Consider the following 14872-nt stretch of genomic DNA (forward strand, 5'->3'; position numbering starts at 1 on the left):
TTTATTTAAGATTCACGGAATTAAGTGTCATTATCTCCATTTTATAGAGATTAAGTAACAGGACCTAAATTGAGAGGAGAAATTTTCAACCAGGCATTCTGGCTTTCATGTACTTATTTTTACTCCTACCAGGTCTTCTCCTATAAAATAGAGCTTAAAAGACTCTTAAATCAAGGTCTGATGCCTAAAAATCTGTGTGTACATCAGCAGAAGGATATAAGTACTGACAGCATTTTCATTCATTGGGGAATTGAGTCGAGATCATTGGGGAATTGTAATATTACTATTACAGAGTCACAAGATCTCAGGTATCAAAAGTCAAATTAAGCGACATTAGCATGACTGGCCAAGGTTTATCTCTGCCACTCATTTTTTCCTTCAGTAAATCCAGAAAGAATCAACGGGCTTACTGGATTGGATAAATGATTTTTTTTTAATTCATGGAGCGAGAACAATGCTTTATTCATACTGGAGTGTTGGGTCCTAAATAGACCCTACCCCGTTAATGAGAGATCTGTGTGTTATGTGTAGGAGAAACCTAGAAAAGCAGCTCCTTCCATGGTAAAACCCTCCTGGGGTGAAGAGTTCATCTGCAGCTCAGCTCTTCTCACCACTGCTCCTAGAGGGGAAAACTGGGAAGGTTGTGCATAGAGAAAAACTTAAAAACAGACTTGATGAAAGGGGAAGCAGTTGGTGAAAGTCATGTTAGGGAAGCGATGATGTGAGATCCCAGTTTTTCGTGTTGGACATACTGCTCTACCTCCTTTGAATAACCTTTTTTGTTTGTTTTTTTTTTTGAGATGGAGTCTCACTCTGTTGCCCAGGCTGGAGTGCAGTGGCACCATCTTGGTTCACCGCAACCTCCGCCTCCTGGGTTCAAGCAATTCTCCTGCCTCAGCCTCCCGAGTAGCTGGGATTACAGGCACACACCACCATAGGCCTGGCTAATTTTTGTATTTTTAATAGAGACAGGATTTCACCATGTTGGCCAGGCTGGTCTTGAACTCCTGACCTCAAGTGATCCACCCACCTCGGCCTCCCAAAGTGCTGGGATTATAGGCATGAGCCACCGCACCCGGCTGAATTATCTTACTCAGAGTTTTAACACTACTTAGTGGCCTAAGAGACAAAAACCCAGTTCTTCCTCAGCCACTTTCTAGGGCCTCCAAAATATATATATTTCAGCTATAAGACACTGGGAAAGGAGAGAAAAACTGCCAAATTATCACCCTCCCCATGTCCCCAGTCCTACACCTCTACTAGGGTTGGATGGGTGGGTATATCCGATGGGAACATACCTCAGGGAGCAGATTTTCAGGTTGGGTATGTTTTGAAGCTGGAGAGAATTAAGTCCACTTCTAGTTGAAAATGACAATGATGCCCCCAGCTTGGGTGTTCTTGAAGCTGGTGGGAGTGGGAAAGAAACCATGAAGAACTGTGTTCTTTGTGTGGCTCCAGGCTGGATTAAGTTCTTGTGGTGATGTCCACAGTGCAGCTCCTCACCCATGACTGGGAAATGGAATTGAAGAGTGGAACAGGGGTAGCCTCAGGGTAGGCAGTGTTAAGGGTACTGGTTTTGAGTCTGACCCTGATTACACATGTGTCCTTGGATATGTTTGTGATAATGTTGGTTTACGTAGGTGCCGGTAGCCTTTTGTTTTCCTCAGGGCCATGAAACTCTCTCCCAGAGAGGAGATTTATGCAAGCCTCCCCTAAAGAGAGGGGATTTCTGGGAGCCCCAGAAATTGCTGCTTTTAGTCAGATAAGGGAAGGTCTGAGAATGCTTCTTTTTGCATTTGTTGGATTTCAAATATTTTCTGCTTAAAATAATCTTCATACAAACTCTGGGGTTCTGAGTAGGTCTCCTCAACATGCTAAAAAGCCAAGATGGCAAGAAAAAAGAGATGTACAACCAAATGTAAGAAACAGAAGAGACAGAAATAAATAAGACACGGTAAAAGATGAGTATAAGTTTAAAATGTCAAAATCAAAGATAAGTAAAAGGCAGAATAAAATAAACTGCTTATATAACAAAATAAAACACTAAAAACTAGACAATATACAAAGCAACAACATTGAAAGTCAATAAACTAAATGAACATGGGAATAATAAAACAATAATTAAACCAACAGGTCCAGCTATGAGCATGTGTAAAAAAGGGAAAAAATTAGAGTGTGGAACAGTGCCAAGGGAATGTGATAGGGAGCAGGGATAAAAAGCTTGTTGCTGGCTGGGAGCGGTGGCTCATGCCTGTAATCTTAGCACTTTGGGAGGCCTAGGTGGGTGGATCACTTGAGGTGAGGAGTTCGCCACCAGCCTGGCCAACATGGTGAAACCCCATCTCTACTAAAAATACAAAACATTAGCCGGGTGTGATGGTGCACACCTGTAGTCCCAGCTACTGGGGATGCTGAGGTGGGAGAATCGCTTGAACCCAGGAGGCAGGTGGAGGTTGCAGTGAGTTGAGATAGCACCACTACACTCCAGCTTGGGCAACAGAGTGAGACTCTGTTTCAAAAAAAAAAAAACAACTTGTTGCTTTGGAACAACCAGCAGTTCCAGTGTCTTCCATTCCACGTTCTTTTGGAGTATAGGGTCACTGAAGGAAAAAGCCTAGGATTTAGAGCTTTGGGGCATAGAAAAACAGCCGTAAGCCTGTGTGGTGTTGTGTACCTGCAGTCCCAATGACTCGGGAGGCTGAGATAGGAGAATCCCTTGAGTCTAGAAGTCAGTCGGGGCATCATAGTGAGACCCTATCTCTAAAAAGAGACAAGAAAAGCAGCTATTCATCCAGACAGTTCCTTGAAGGGGTAAGAAAACCTAGCTGTAGTTTAATTGTAATTTCCCTCTTGATGCATTACATTGACGTTTTTCTGGCTTGGTTAATGGATGCCAGCATGTTATACAGAGCAATAGGCCTAAATCAGAGTTGGTATTATTATTCTTTAGGTATGCAAATGCACCATCTACTTTTAGAAGTGGGACAAGTTGGAATGGGAACAAAACTTTCACAGAAATAGTGAAAAAAAGGTTCAATTGGAAGTTTATCTTGAATCATAAAATTAAGGAATGTAAAAACTTTATCTTAGTCGGATAAAATTAAGATTATAATTTCAACTAAGTGTCAAATCACAGAATAAATAAAGAATAAAACAAGTATCGATTTTTGCAGGATAGTAGGAGATGCCATTCTTCATAATTGACATTTGCAGCACAAGTATTTTTGCAAAAATACTTAAAAGACGTCATCAGATTTCTCAAGAGGCCTATCTTAATCCTTTGATAGTTAACTCCTTTTTGAAGCTCCTCTCATGTCTTAATCATCCTCATTATGTTTTTTCCCTCATTTATTAAGTGACCTAGATACTCCAGATCATGTGGTATCTCCTCTTTCTTGCTCTCTCTCTCTCTCTCTTTTTTTTTTTTTTTTTTTTTTTTTTTTGAGACGACGTCTCACTCTTGTCCTCTAGGCTGGAGTGCAATGGCGTGATCTCAGCTCACTGCAACCTCCTCCTCCCAGGTTCAAGCGATTATCTTGCCTCAGCCTCCTGAGTAGCTGGGATTACAGGCACCTGTCACCACTCCTGGCTAATTTTTGTATTTTTGGTAGAGACGGGGTTTCACCATGTTGGCCAGGCTGGTCTCAAACTCCCGACCTGAGGTGATCTGCCCATCTCGGCCTCCGAAAGTGCTGGGATTACAGGCATGAGCCACTGCACCCAGCTTCTCACTCCTTTTTTTAAATCAATTTTGCTTCCCTTCACAACCTTGTTACTTCAGGAGTTAAATAACAAGTATTCAGAAAATACTTCTGGTAAATAGTGAATATTCAGAAAATATGCTGGACAATAGCACGTGTGTTTCTGTTTTTGACTGTACGCCAAGTTCACATATATAGTGAGAATAAATGGATATGTTTTGCAAATGGATGTGTGTCTGAGACCTGGGAAAGATCAGCTACTGCCAACTCTTGTTATTGTTAAGTAACTTGTATCCCAACTTAAAATCAAACCAGAAAGCAGGCAAAGGCACTCACATTTGTGCAAAGGGTATCTAGGCTATAGTAATTAAAATTGACTAGGCCGGGTGCGGTGGCTCATGCCTGTAATCCCAGCACTTTGGGAGGCCGAGGGGGGCACAAGGTCATAAGATTGAGACCATCCTGGCTAACACGGTGAAACCCCGTTTCTACTAAAAATTACAAAAAATTAGCCGGGCGTGGTGGTGGGTGCCTATAGTCCCAGCTACTCGGAAGGCTGAGGCAGGAGAATGGCGTGAACCCGGGAGGCGGAGCTTGCAGTGAGCCGAGATCCGGCCACCGCACTCCAGCCTGGGTGAGAGTGCGAGACTCCATCTCAAAAAAAAAAAAAAAAAAAAAAAAAAATTGACTAGTAAAATAGAAAATAGAAGTTAGCAATTCCTTCTTCTTCTTTAAATCCTCAGTGACCCCCAATAAAGATGTCAGACTGTAGCATCCTGGAGCAGGTGCTAAATTTGTCCATATTTTTTCATGACAAATTAATTTCTACAGTCCTAAGTATTTTATTGTAAATGTGACAGTTTTTCAAGTAAGCAAGTTTTGGAGCACCAACCAGCTATAAGGAAGAAGGCATTGTGCTAGTGCTGCAGAGTTCTTTTGCATATACTGTTTCTCTTGGAGTAAATAAAGATTTTGTGCGCATGGCTGCCTCCCATGCATTATTTCAGTTTCTGCTCAAATATCACCTCCTCAAACACTTTCTTTGACCAGCTCATATTACACTCCTACATCACTGTCTATTATATCACCCTGTCCCACTACCTTATCACTATTGGAAATTATCTTGTTCATTTGATTAATTGGTTATTTCCTGAATGTAATGTCCAAGAATGTAATGGCCACGAAGACTAGGACTGTGCCCATCTTGTTCACTTTCATATCCCCAATGCCTAAAGCAGTGCACCTGGCGCATATCAAATTTTCTGAACAAATTAATAAATTATGAAGTCCCTAAGGGATAATCAGCTAAATTAATACATAGGAGGCTGAGTCTGAAAGTTTTATTGAAATATTTGCATTAAAATGTTAATTTGCACAATATTAACTTGCAGTTATTTATAGAACGCAATGCAAACATCAGAGATGTGGTCTTCTCTAACCCAAGATTCCTATTCAAATATGTTTCATCAGCTCTTGACATAGTGTCCTTGCATGGGATGGCTAAATTTGGAATAAATACCAACATTTGCATGCAAATCCATCATTCTCCCTGCCTATTTCTTAGAAATTTATATGCTATCCAAAGGTAGGGAGACTAGACAGAAAATACATGGCTTGAATGAGAATTGCTTCAACTGGAGGCAATTGTAATCGTTGAAGTCGACAGAAGTTACACATTCATCTTACTCTAGAAATGGAATTCTCTTTTCAATGCTCATCTTTGACAGGGCAACCCGTATGACTAAGACAAATGTATATGTCTAAGAACACTGAAATCATTCTATGGTAAAAATCAGTTTCATTTTTGGTAATTAATATTTCTGTTCTTAGCATCATTGTAAATTTAGTATATATGATAAATTGAGCTGTCAAAAATATTTCTCTGGCCAGGCATGGTGGCTCATGCCTGTAATCCCAGCATTTTGGGAGGCTGAGGCGGGTGGATCACTTGAGGTCAGGAGTTTCAGACCAGCCTGGCCAAGATGGTGAAACCCCGTCTCTACTAAAAACACAAAAATTAGCCAGTCTATAGTGGCACATGCCTGTAATCCCAGCTACTTGGGAGGCTGAGGCAGGAGAATCTCTTGAGCCTGGGAGGCGGAAGTTGTGGTGAGCTGAGATCGCACCACTGCACTCCAGTTGGGGGCGACAGAGTGAGACGCTGTCTCAAGGAAAAAAAAAAAAAATCCTGTTTTTAAAAACACTTCAATCACTAAGAAATAAAGAAAAATATTATTGCTCATAGTTCGTAGCCATCTCTTATACCTTCCTGATCGAAGGTAGAGGTAGCATAAATTAATGAAAGCAATACCCCATTCCTTAGTTTGTTCATTAGTTCCAGCTTCTCTTCACTAAATCCATTATTGCGCAGCCAATAAAATCATTCGGTTTCTGTTTTACCATTTGTTAAAATTAGTCTAGGTTGGTTTCCAACTAGAAAGGTACCTGGGTGTCTTTCCCATCTTGATTTTCTGCCTCAAACTTCCAAAAGAAAAGAAAGGTTTCTATACACATTGTATTCATGGAACAAATGTTTCCCCACCTGCATCCCAGGCCTCTGTTTAGAATTCAAGAACTGCGTTACCACTGTGTTGGAGAAGATCATAGGATTGTGTAGAGGTTTGTTTCTAGGGATAAAGCTACATCCCTTTGGGTGTATTCTTAGGTCAGCTAATTTATACCCTTGCCTTCAATCTTATTGCCTTGGGGTTGACACTACCGTAAAAGTCAGGAAAGAAATCCTGGCTTAGAACTAGGAGTTCTATTCTACATTCAATGTTCAAAAACTCTTCTGTTGGTGGTTGACTCACCAACATCCATTCAACCCCAGAAAATAGTCTAAATCAATTTTAGTTATTCTATTTCTCTCCCACATTGGAATGATGAAGAATATTCCTGGGATGCCAATGGCAGAATTGTGCTACTGAATCCACCAAGCCTGAAGCCTGCTCTGCCTCTTGGAGTTTGATTTGGTGAAATAATGAACTTGTTTATTGTCTAAGCCAGTTTGAGTCAGTTTTTGTTACATACAGCAGAAAGTACCCTAACTCATGCAGCTCCTCTAGGAAAGAAGTCCACTGTCGTGATTCCAATTCACTAAGAAGAACATCAGAGTTCTGGTTCAGAGAGCATCTTCATCTCAATTCTCTGAGACTAGTGCCCTCTGAGCCTCAGATGAACCAGTTTTGTAACTTTTCGAAGTACAGTCTACCTTGACTATGGCCCCTGGGGTTTCTAAAGGCTATTACTAGTTTTACTTATTATTCATGCTTTGGAACTCATTGAGTTTCTCCAGGGGTTCAAAGGTCCAGTGTGTTCCACTGTGGCATTTTCTTTAAAAAGTCATGTCTAGGCCAGGGGCGGTGGCTCACGCCTGTAATCCTAGCACTTTGGGAGGCCGAGGAGGGCGAATTACAAGATCAGGAGTTTGATGGCCAACATAGTGAAACCCTGTCTCTACTAAAAATGCAAAAATTAGCCAGGAGTGGTGGCACGTGCCTGTAGTCCCAGCTACTTTGGGAGGCTGAGGCAGGAGAATTGCTTGAACCTGGGATACGGAGGTTGTAGTGAGCCAAGACTGCGCCATTGCACTCCAGCCTGGGTAACAGAGCGAGACTCTGTCTCAAAAAAGAAAAAGTGACATTTAGCAGCTTCAGTGCCCGCAGATGGATGAGGTACTGGATTATCATACCTTTTCTAACCTAAGTCTGCAGACTTGCATATTATTTATAGTTGACTCTCTGTCCCCATAAACAAATGGAAATGAGATGTGCGCTCACTTCTGAGATTGTCACATCTAGTTTGATAAGCAGACCTAAGGTATTTGAATTTATTTATTTATTTATTTATTTTTGAGAGACCCGCCCTGGCTTCCCAAAGTGCTGGGGTTACAGGCATGAGCTACCGTGCACAGCCAGGTATTTGAATTTAAGCAAGGCATCTAACAAGGACTCTTATGCCAACTCAAGACTTCTCAAGGCCTCTCATGGACAAGTTGGAGGAATGTGAACTGGCTACACAGGCAAATTTATGAATGTTTAAAACTGCATACCTTCAGAATGTTGATTCATGGATCAAGGTCAATTTAGAAAAAGTTCTCCAAAGCCTGCTCTGAAGCACAGTCATCAGATATGTTCTATTCAATGTTTTTATCAATGAATAAGATGAAAATATAGAAAGCATGCTCTTTGTATCATTTCCCTGTGATATGAAATGGAAGAAAGTGACAATATGATGGTTCACTTAAGCAAAGTCTGAAAATAATTTAACAAGCTGGATCAATGGGCCAACTGTACAAGGAGCTGTTTTCATAAATGATATAAAAATATGGTGAAGATTATGTAAAATTTTTTTTAAACTGGGGATATATAAATAGAAAAATTGGTATCCATATTCCTATATCTGATGGACTGTCATATGAAATGAGAGAGAGGGAGACATTGTCTATGTCTCAATAAAGTATGTCTAAGATAATTTTTTTTTTTGACTCAGTAATGAAAGGATTCTTTAACATTTGAAGACAAAGGAAAAGAAAATAATTACCTGAAAAAAGAAAAAAGAAAATAATCACCTGAAGCCAGGTGCAGTGGCAGCTTCTTGGGAGGCTGAGGTGGTATCGTTTGAACCCAGGAATTTGAGTCTAGCCTGGGCAACATAGTGAGACCCCATCTAAACAAAATTATCTGAATTAGGATATAGTGATAAGTGAGATTGCTATGGTTTATAAATTCAGACCAAATCTGATGGGCTGTAGATAGTTTTGTTTTACAGATAACTTGGAGGGGATGAAATCTAAACTTTCTTTCCATGGGGTTTATTTTTTTAAACTAGCCTGTCATTCTTTGTGTTTTAATGGTAGCATTTAGTTGCTTTACGTTTGCTATAATTATTGACATATTTGGTTTTACATCTACCAAATTATTATGTGATGTATTCTTGTTCTGCCTGTTCTATGCTCCTTTGTCTCTCCATTCTTGTCTCTTTTATATTGACCTTTTTTCTTTTCTTTCCTTTATTTTTTATTTTTTGGCAGAGTCTCGCTTTGCTGGCCACGCTGGAGTGTGGTGGTGTGATCAAGTGATTCTCCTGCCTCAGCCTCCCAAGTAGCTGGGACTACTATCACTGCTATCACACCTAGCTAATTTTTGTATTTTTAGTAGAGATGGGATTTCACCATGTTGGCCAGGCTGCTCTCAAACTCCTGGCCTCAAGTGATCTGCCCACCTCGGCCTCCCAAAGTGCGGGATTACGGATGTGAATCACTATGCCCAGCCAATAATTGATATTTTTAACAATTCTACTTTTAATCTCTATTTGCTAGGACATTATACAGCTTTTACTCTTTCTTTGGTGGTTGCCTTAGAGACTATAGCATGCAGATTTTTAGCAAGCATTAGACTTGACAAAGTCTAATGTCAACTGGTATTTTTACCCTTTTCCAGTAGGAGGCTTTTAAGCCCTGTAACTCCATACACCTCCCTCCCAAATTATATACTGTTGTGGTCTTATATCTATAAATATTTTAAACTGCACAATACATTATTTTTGTTTTATATAGTTAACAAATTATTTAGAGTTACTAGTTGCTATGCTCTAATGTGTCCCTGATAATTTGTGTTGAAAACTCAATCCTCAATTCAACAGTCTTGGAAAGTGGGGCTTTTGGGGAAGAGGTAGGTGAATGGATTCATGGGTTGGTGGGAATAGGTTCACTCTCTCTTGCCCTTCCATCTTCTGCCATGTGAGGGCGCAGCATGAAGGCTTTCAGCGCCTTCATCCTGAACTTCTCAGTCACCAGAATTACGAGGAAATAAATTTCTGTTCTTTATAAATTACCCAGTCTGAGATATTCTGTTACAGCAGCACAAATGAACGGAGACCCTAGCATAATAATTATTTTTTATTGCTTCGTGTTTCTTCCTCTATTTCTCTCTCCTTCTGCATGGGCTCATTTTCCTTTTACCCGAGCACCTTTTAATACTTGTAGTATGGGCTTGCTGGGGATGAATTCTCACTCTATTTTTTTTTGAAAAAATATTTATTTCTCCTTCATTCCTAAAGAGTATTTTCAATATCTGTAGATGTTTGCTAAGTCACTATGGCAGCTATTTTCCTTCAGTATATTGAAAATGCCATGTTACTGTCTTCTGGCTTCCATTGCTTCTACTGAAAAGTAAGCTATCATTTCAGTTGTTGTTCCTTTTAGGATGATCTGTCTTTTTTCCTCCGGCTGCCTTTTTTGTTTTAGACTAATTAGAGATCTGAAGTGATTTTGCCTTTATTTCCTTCACTTTAAGCCAATTATGAAATTTCACAGTGATTTCTGAGGTAGAGGCAGAAGGAAGGCAGTGTTAAGAATCATCGGGTGAGCACAGTGGCTCACGCCTGTAATCCCAGCACTTTGGGAGGCCAAGGCAGGTGGACCATGAGGTCAGGAGTTCAAGATCAGCCTGGCCAAGATGGTGAAACCCCCTCTGTACTAAAAATACAAAAAATTAGCCAGGTGTGGTGGTGCGGGCCTGTAGTCCCAGCTACTCAGGAGGCTGAGGCAGGAGAATCTCTTGAACCCGGAAGGTGGAGGTTGCAGTGAGCCAAGATCACGCCACTGCACTCCAGTCTGGGAGACAGAGTGAGACTCCATCTCAAAAAAAAAGAATTATCGAATCATCCGGGCTGTGGCCCAGTTGGCCCACGGAGTACAAGCAGGGTGGGCCTTCACTGGGGCAGCTGCAGGGGCACAGACTGCCCTGCCGGCAGGTAGGTGATGTTCCGAGAGTATAAAAACTGGTAGGCGATGTCCTCCTCAGCTTCCAGCTTGCACAACTCGATCAGGGCATCCCCTGCGGTGGCCAGTGAGTTGGTGATCCACTCAACGGCCTTGGAGTCGCCCTCAGCGGAGGTGATGGCCGCCTTTTTCTGCTGCTCAGCCTTTTCCACCACAAATCTGGCCCTCTCTGCTTCCTGCTGAGCCACTGTTTGGCTTCCACCTATGAACTCCTTCCCGAGGGTCAGATGTGTCAAGGACGCGTCGTCCAGAATGAGCCCAAAGGAGGCTGCTCGCTCCGTAAGGTCATCACTCAGCTGCCTGGAGATCAGCTCTCTCTGGGTAATTAGTTCTCCACCTTCAAAGCGAGCCACCACTGACTTGAGGATCTCGGTCGTGATGGACGGCTCCTCTCCAATGCGGGTGAAGATGCGAGGAAGCTGGCTAGCCACGGGCCGGAAGATGATGCTCAGTGTGATGTTGACATTCTGTAAATCTTTGCTACCAGTGATGACGGGCACGTTACGTGGTCGAGAACGGCAGTCAAAGATCACTGGTTTCTGTAACCACGGGGTGAGAAAGTGAGTCCCTTTCCCTACCTCAATGGCCTGCACTCCACGGAATCGGTCAAAGACCACAGCTCTGTGCCCAGCATCCACGTTATATATAAGGCAGAGTTTACCACGCCTCCTTCAACAGCTAAGGCCATGCCAAACTTGTCGATGGACTCAAACATTTTGGCAGCTATGTTTTCTTCTGCTGGACCCTCTCACACCTGCTTCCACCCTGACGTTCACACGAATTCCCCAGCCACATATACCGCGCATGTGCTGTGCAGCTCCTCCTCTGCCCGCTCTCCTTCCCCGGTTGCTTTCTGGTTGCTTTTTTTTTTTTTTTTTTGAGACGGAGTCTCGCTCTGTCGCCCAGGCTGGAGTGCAGTGGCGCGATCTCGGCTCACTGCAAGCTCCGCCTCCCGAGTTCACGCCGTTCTCCTGCCTCAGCCTCCCAAGTAGCTGGGACTACAGGCGCCCGCCACCTCACCCGGCTAGTTTTTTGTATTTTTAGTAAAGACGGGGTTTCACCGTGTTAGCCAGGATGGTCTCGATCTCCTGACCTCGTGATCCGCCCTCCTCCCAAAGTGCTGGGATTGCAGATGTGGGCCACCGCGCCCGGCCCCCTCGCTGCTTTTTAAGAGTTTCTGTCTTCCTTGGATTTTCAGCCGTTTCACTCCAATGTGCCTAGGTGAAAACCTTTTCCTATCCTGCTTTGGGCTTGCAGGGCTTCTGGAATTGGTTGGACTGATGTCTGTTCAAGATTTACTTTTGTGTTACCCCAGATCTATGCGCTAACTTTATTGACACAGATTCGTATCTGCCCTCTGTGGTGGCTGTTCTCTGATCTTTGTCACACTTGAGCACAACCTGTGGCTTATCTCACACACTTGCTATGTGCTTTCATGTCCTGCCCTGGGACTTTCCCAGTGGGCTGAGGCACTCAGTGCTCACGTGTACACAACCTTGAAGTGTGGGAGGTATCACGCCATGTAGTGGGTTCTACCCAATGAGAGAGGAAAAGTCCTGGCCAGTTTTCTCTCCCTTCCTTCTTAGAACCAGATTGTTGAAGTAACAGTGGCTCACATACCTTTTCTGATGATGGGTTGCAAGACGAGGTAATAGACTTGCAATGAGTGTATGCCCACGTTAGTATAACACATGCTATATCTGTACTGCATCCTTCTCTATCTCACATCATTTTACCCCACTCTTGCGCTTGTGGGAATACACTTACCAGTAAAGTAAACATGTAAGCTTTTGCCTCAAGCTCTGCTTTTTAGAGGATCTGGGCTATGACAATGTTTTTAGTCGGTTTGGAAATTTTTCAGCTATAAGCTCCTCAAATGCTTATTCTGACCCACTTCCTCTTTCCTTTTTTTTCCCTGGAACTCCAGTGAAATGCATGTTCGTTTTTTTCCTTCACCACATTCTCTGGGTTTATTATTCTCTCTTATGTAATTTTTATCTGTTTATCTCTCCATGCTTCATTCTGTTTTTTTTTTTTTTCTCTCCGCTGTTATAGTAATTCTCCTTTAAATCTGATGTCAAACCTAACCGCCAAATTCTTGGTTTCAGTTATATTTTTTAATGTTCGAATATTTCTGGGTACTTTTTAAAAAATTGTCTATGTTATTTCGGTACAGTTTTCAACTGTATTTTCTACCTTAGATTTGTTTACTTGGCTATAGTAAACATAGTTATTTTAATATCTGGATCTGTTAGTTCCAATATTCAGAACCCCTACAGATCTAGGTGTATTACTTACGGTTTCTTTCAGTCTTCATGTTGTCTTGTCACCTCATGTGCTTGGGTACATAGGAGTGTGTGTTGGACATTTTATTTGAAAGATTGTTCACACAATTTGAGCCCTAGGAGATACCTCTCCCCAGAAAATACTTTCTTGTGTTTTGACCAGGTCCCTGTGAGCACGGTCATCTTGGCCAACCTCAATCTGATTTCAGAGACTAGACTTCCAGATCCCTGGAAGCCGGGCTGCAGTCTGAGGAAGGGCTGCTTTTCTTCTAGTTCTCCCTACAGTTGGGGTACTGTTATTTAGATAAAAGTGTGTGTGGGGGGGTGGGGATTGTGCTAATAGGACATTTCCCTTAGTGGGACCTGGACTCCAACTTTTGTACCCCTTTTACATTACAACTGTCAAAAGAACCACTCCTCCTTTTAGCTGGAAAATGCCCTAGAGGTAAATAACCTAACCCCAATTGCCAGGATTCCTATCTTCTAGATTTTGCTAAAATCTAAATTAAATGAAGAACACATGGTCAAATGATGTGCCAGCAGAGTCAAGCTGGTAATAATTCTTTTCTGTACTGATAAAGAAATACGATAAATATTTTTATACTTTAGAAATACAGAGATGATCCTAAAAGAAGCTACCGCATTGCAGCCCTGCATCTTCAACTCAACATTATGTCCAGAACTACAATTTATCAAGTAAGAAAACGTATCCAGTAAGAAAAATAATCAAAAGTACAGATTACATTGGAGGTTATTTTCAAAGGACATAATAATAATTTCTGGTATGTGTTTCACAATGACTCTGGTCAAATAATACTTCCTGGAAAATTTTACATTAATAGACGACAAAGCATAGATAACATTAACTCAAATTCACATGAATATCTGTCTCACAAAGAGAACAAGATGGGTAACTCTCGTGAAAGTTTGCAATTTAATGGCCAGGCGCGGTGGCTAAGGCCTGTAATCTGAGAGGCTGAGATGGGTGGATCACCTGAGGAGCACTTTGGGAGGCTAAGATGGGTGGATCACCTGAGGTCGGGGGATTGAGACCAGCCTGGCCAACATGGTGAAACCCTGTCTCTACTAAAAATGCAAAAATTCATCAGGCATGGTGCTGCACGTCTGTAATCCCAGATACTTGGGGGGCTGAGGCAAAAGAATTGCTTGAACCCCAGAAGGCAGAGGTTGCAGTGAGCTGAGATCATGCCACTGTACTCCAGCCTGGGCTACAGAGCGAGACTGTGTCTCAAAAAAAAAAAAAAGTTTGCAGTTTAACATCTTACCAAAGGATATTCTTTGAATTTGATTTATGATACAAAGCAAAATCCTTCTGTTGCTGTGGGGGAGACGGTACATCACTTTTATTGTAGTGATCTATCTATTAAGATCCTTAGTTAATTACAAGGACACAAATTAATTAGCATTTTTTATAAAAACAGCCTGTGGAGATTGAATGTACTTGCAGTTTTGGAGAAAAGACATCAGGATATTACCTACTAACAGTGAAATCAAGAAGTTATAGCATTTTTTTCTCTAGTCTTCCATTTTTGTTGTTAGAAGACCTAAATCTGCATATGATCTCTTATTACTTGAGCTTCAAATTTGCTTTCTCTTAAATACATAATGTACAGTTTCAATACTTACGCAATAAAATTTTTGATGCATTCCTTTAAGACTACAATATATACAACATTTTATCAGTATTACCACTATATAGAGGCTTATCATAGTCCACAATATTGCTAATATGCCTTACACAATTTTCTGAAAGGCTACCAGCCCATGTAACTCAGTTCCTTCTCTCCAACTGCTGAAATGTGGTAGTTTCTACTTGAATGTGAATATGCAAATCCTAGACAAGTTCTAATTGACAAGAACATCGATAGCATATTCATTGTCAATAAGAGCACACACTCCTCCTCTATTGATTAAGGTGAAATCTAGAGTCAAGAACTTCCGAAGGACCACGGCCCTAGTGGCCACTGTATCAGTACTGAGCAGATTTTAGAGATGTAGCCGAGGCATCGCCAGATTGTTCCAAAAAGGCCAGCGCGGTCCTCAATCCTTGAATAGAATGTAAAACTCCATTTGATGAAAAC

At 41.7% G+C, this 14872-nt stretch overlaps 1 pseudogene; it reads right to left on the minus strand.

The window, feature by feature from the left end:
• Window positions 1-10415: 10415 nt before the first annotated feature.
• Window positions 10416-12802, minus strand: LOC103219897 (prohibitin 1 pseudogene; annotated as a pseudogene).
• Window positions 12803-14872: the final 2070 nt, after the last annotated feature.

Source organism: Chlorocebus sabaeus, chromosome 12, assembly GCF_047675955.1.
Source record: "Chlorocebus sabaeus isolate Y175 chromosome 12, mChlSab1.0.hap1, whole genome shotgun sequence".
Lineage (NCBI taxonomy): Eukaryota > Metazoa > Chordata > Mammalia > Primates > Cercopithecidae > Chlorocebus > Chlorocebus sabaeus.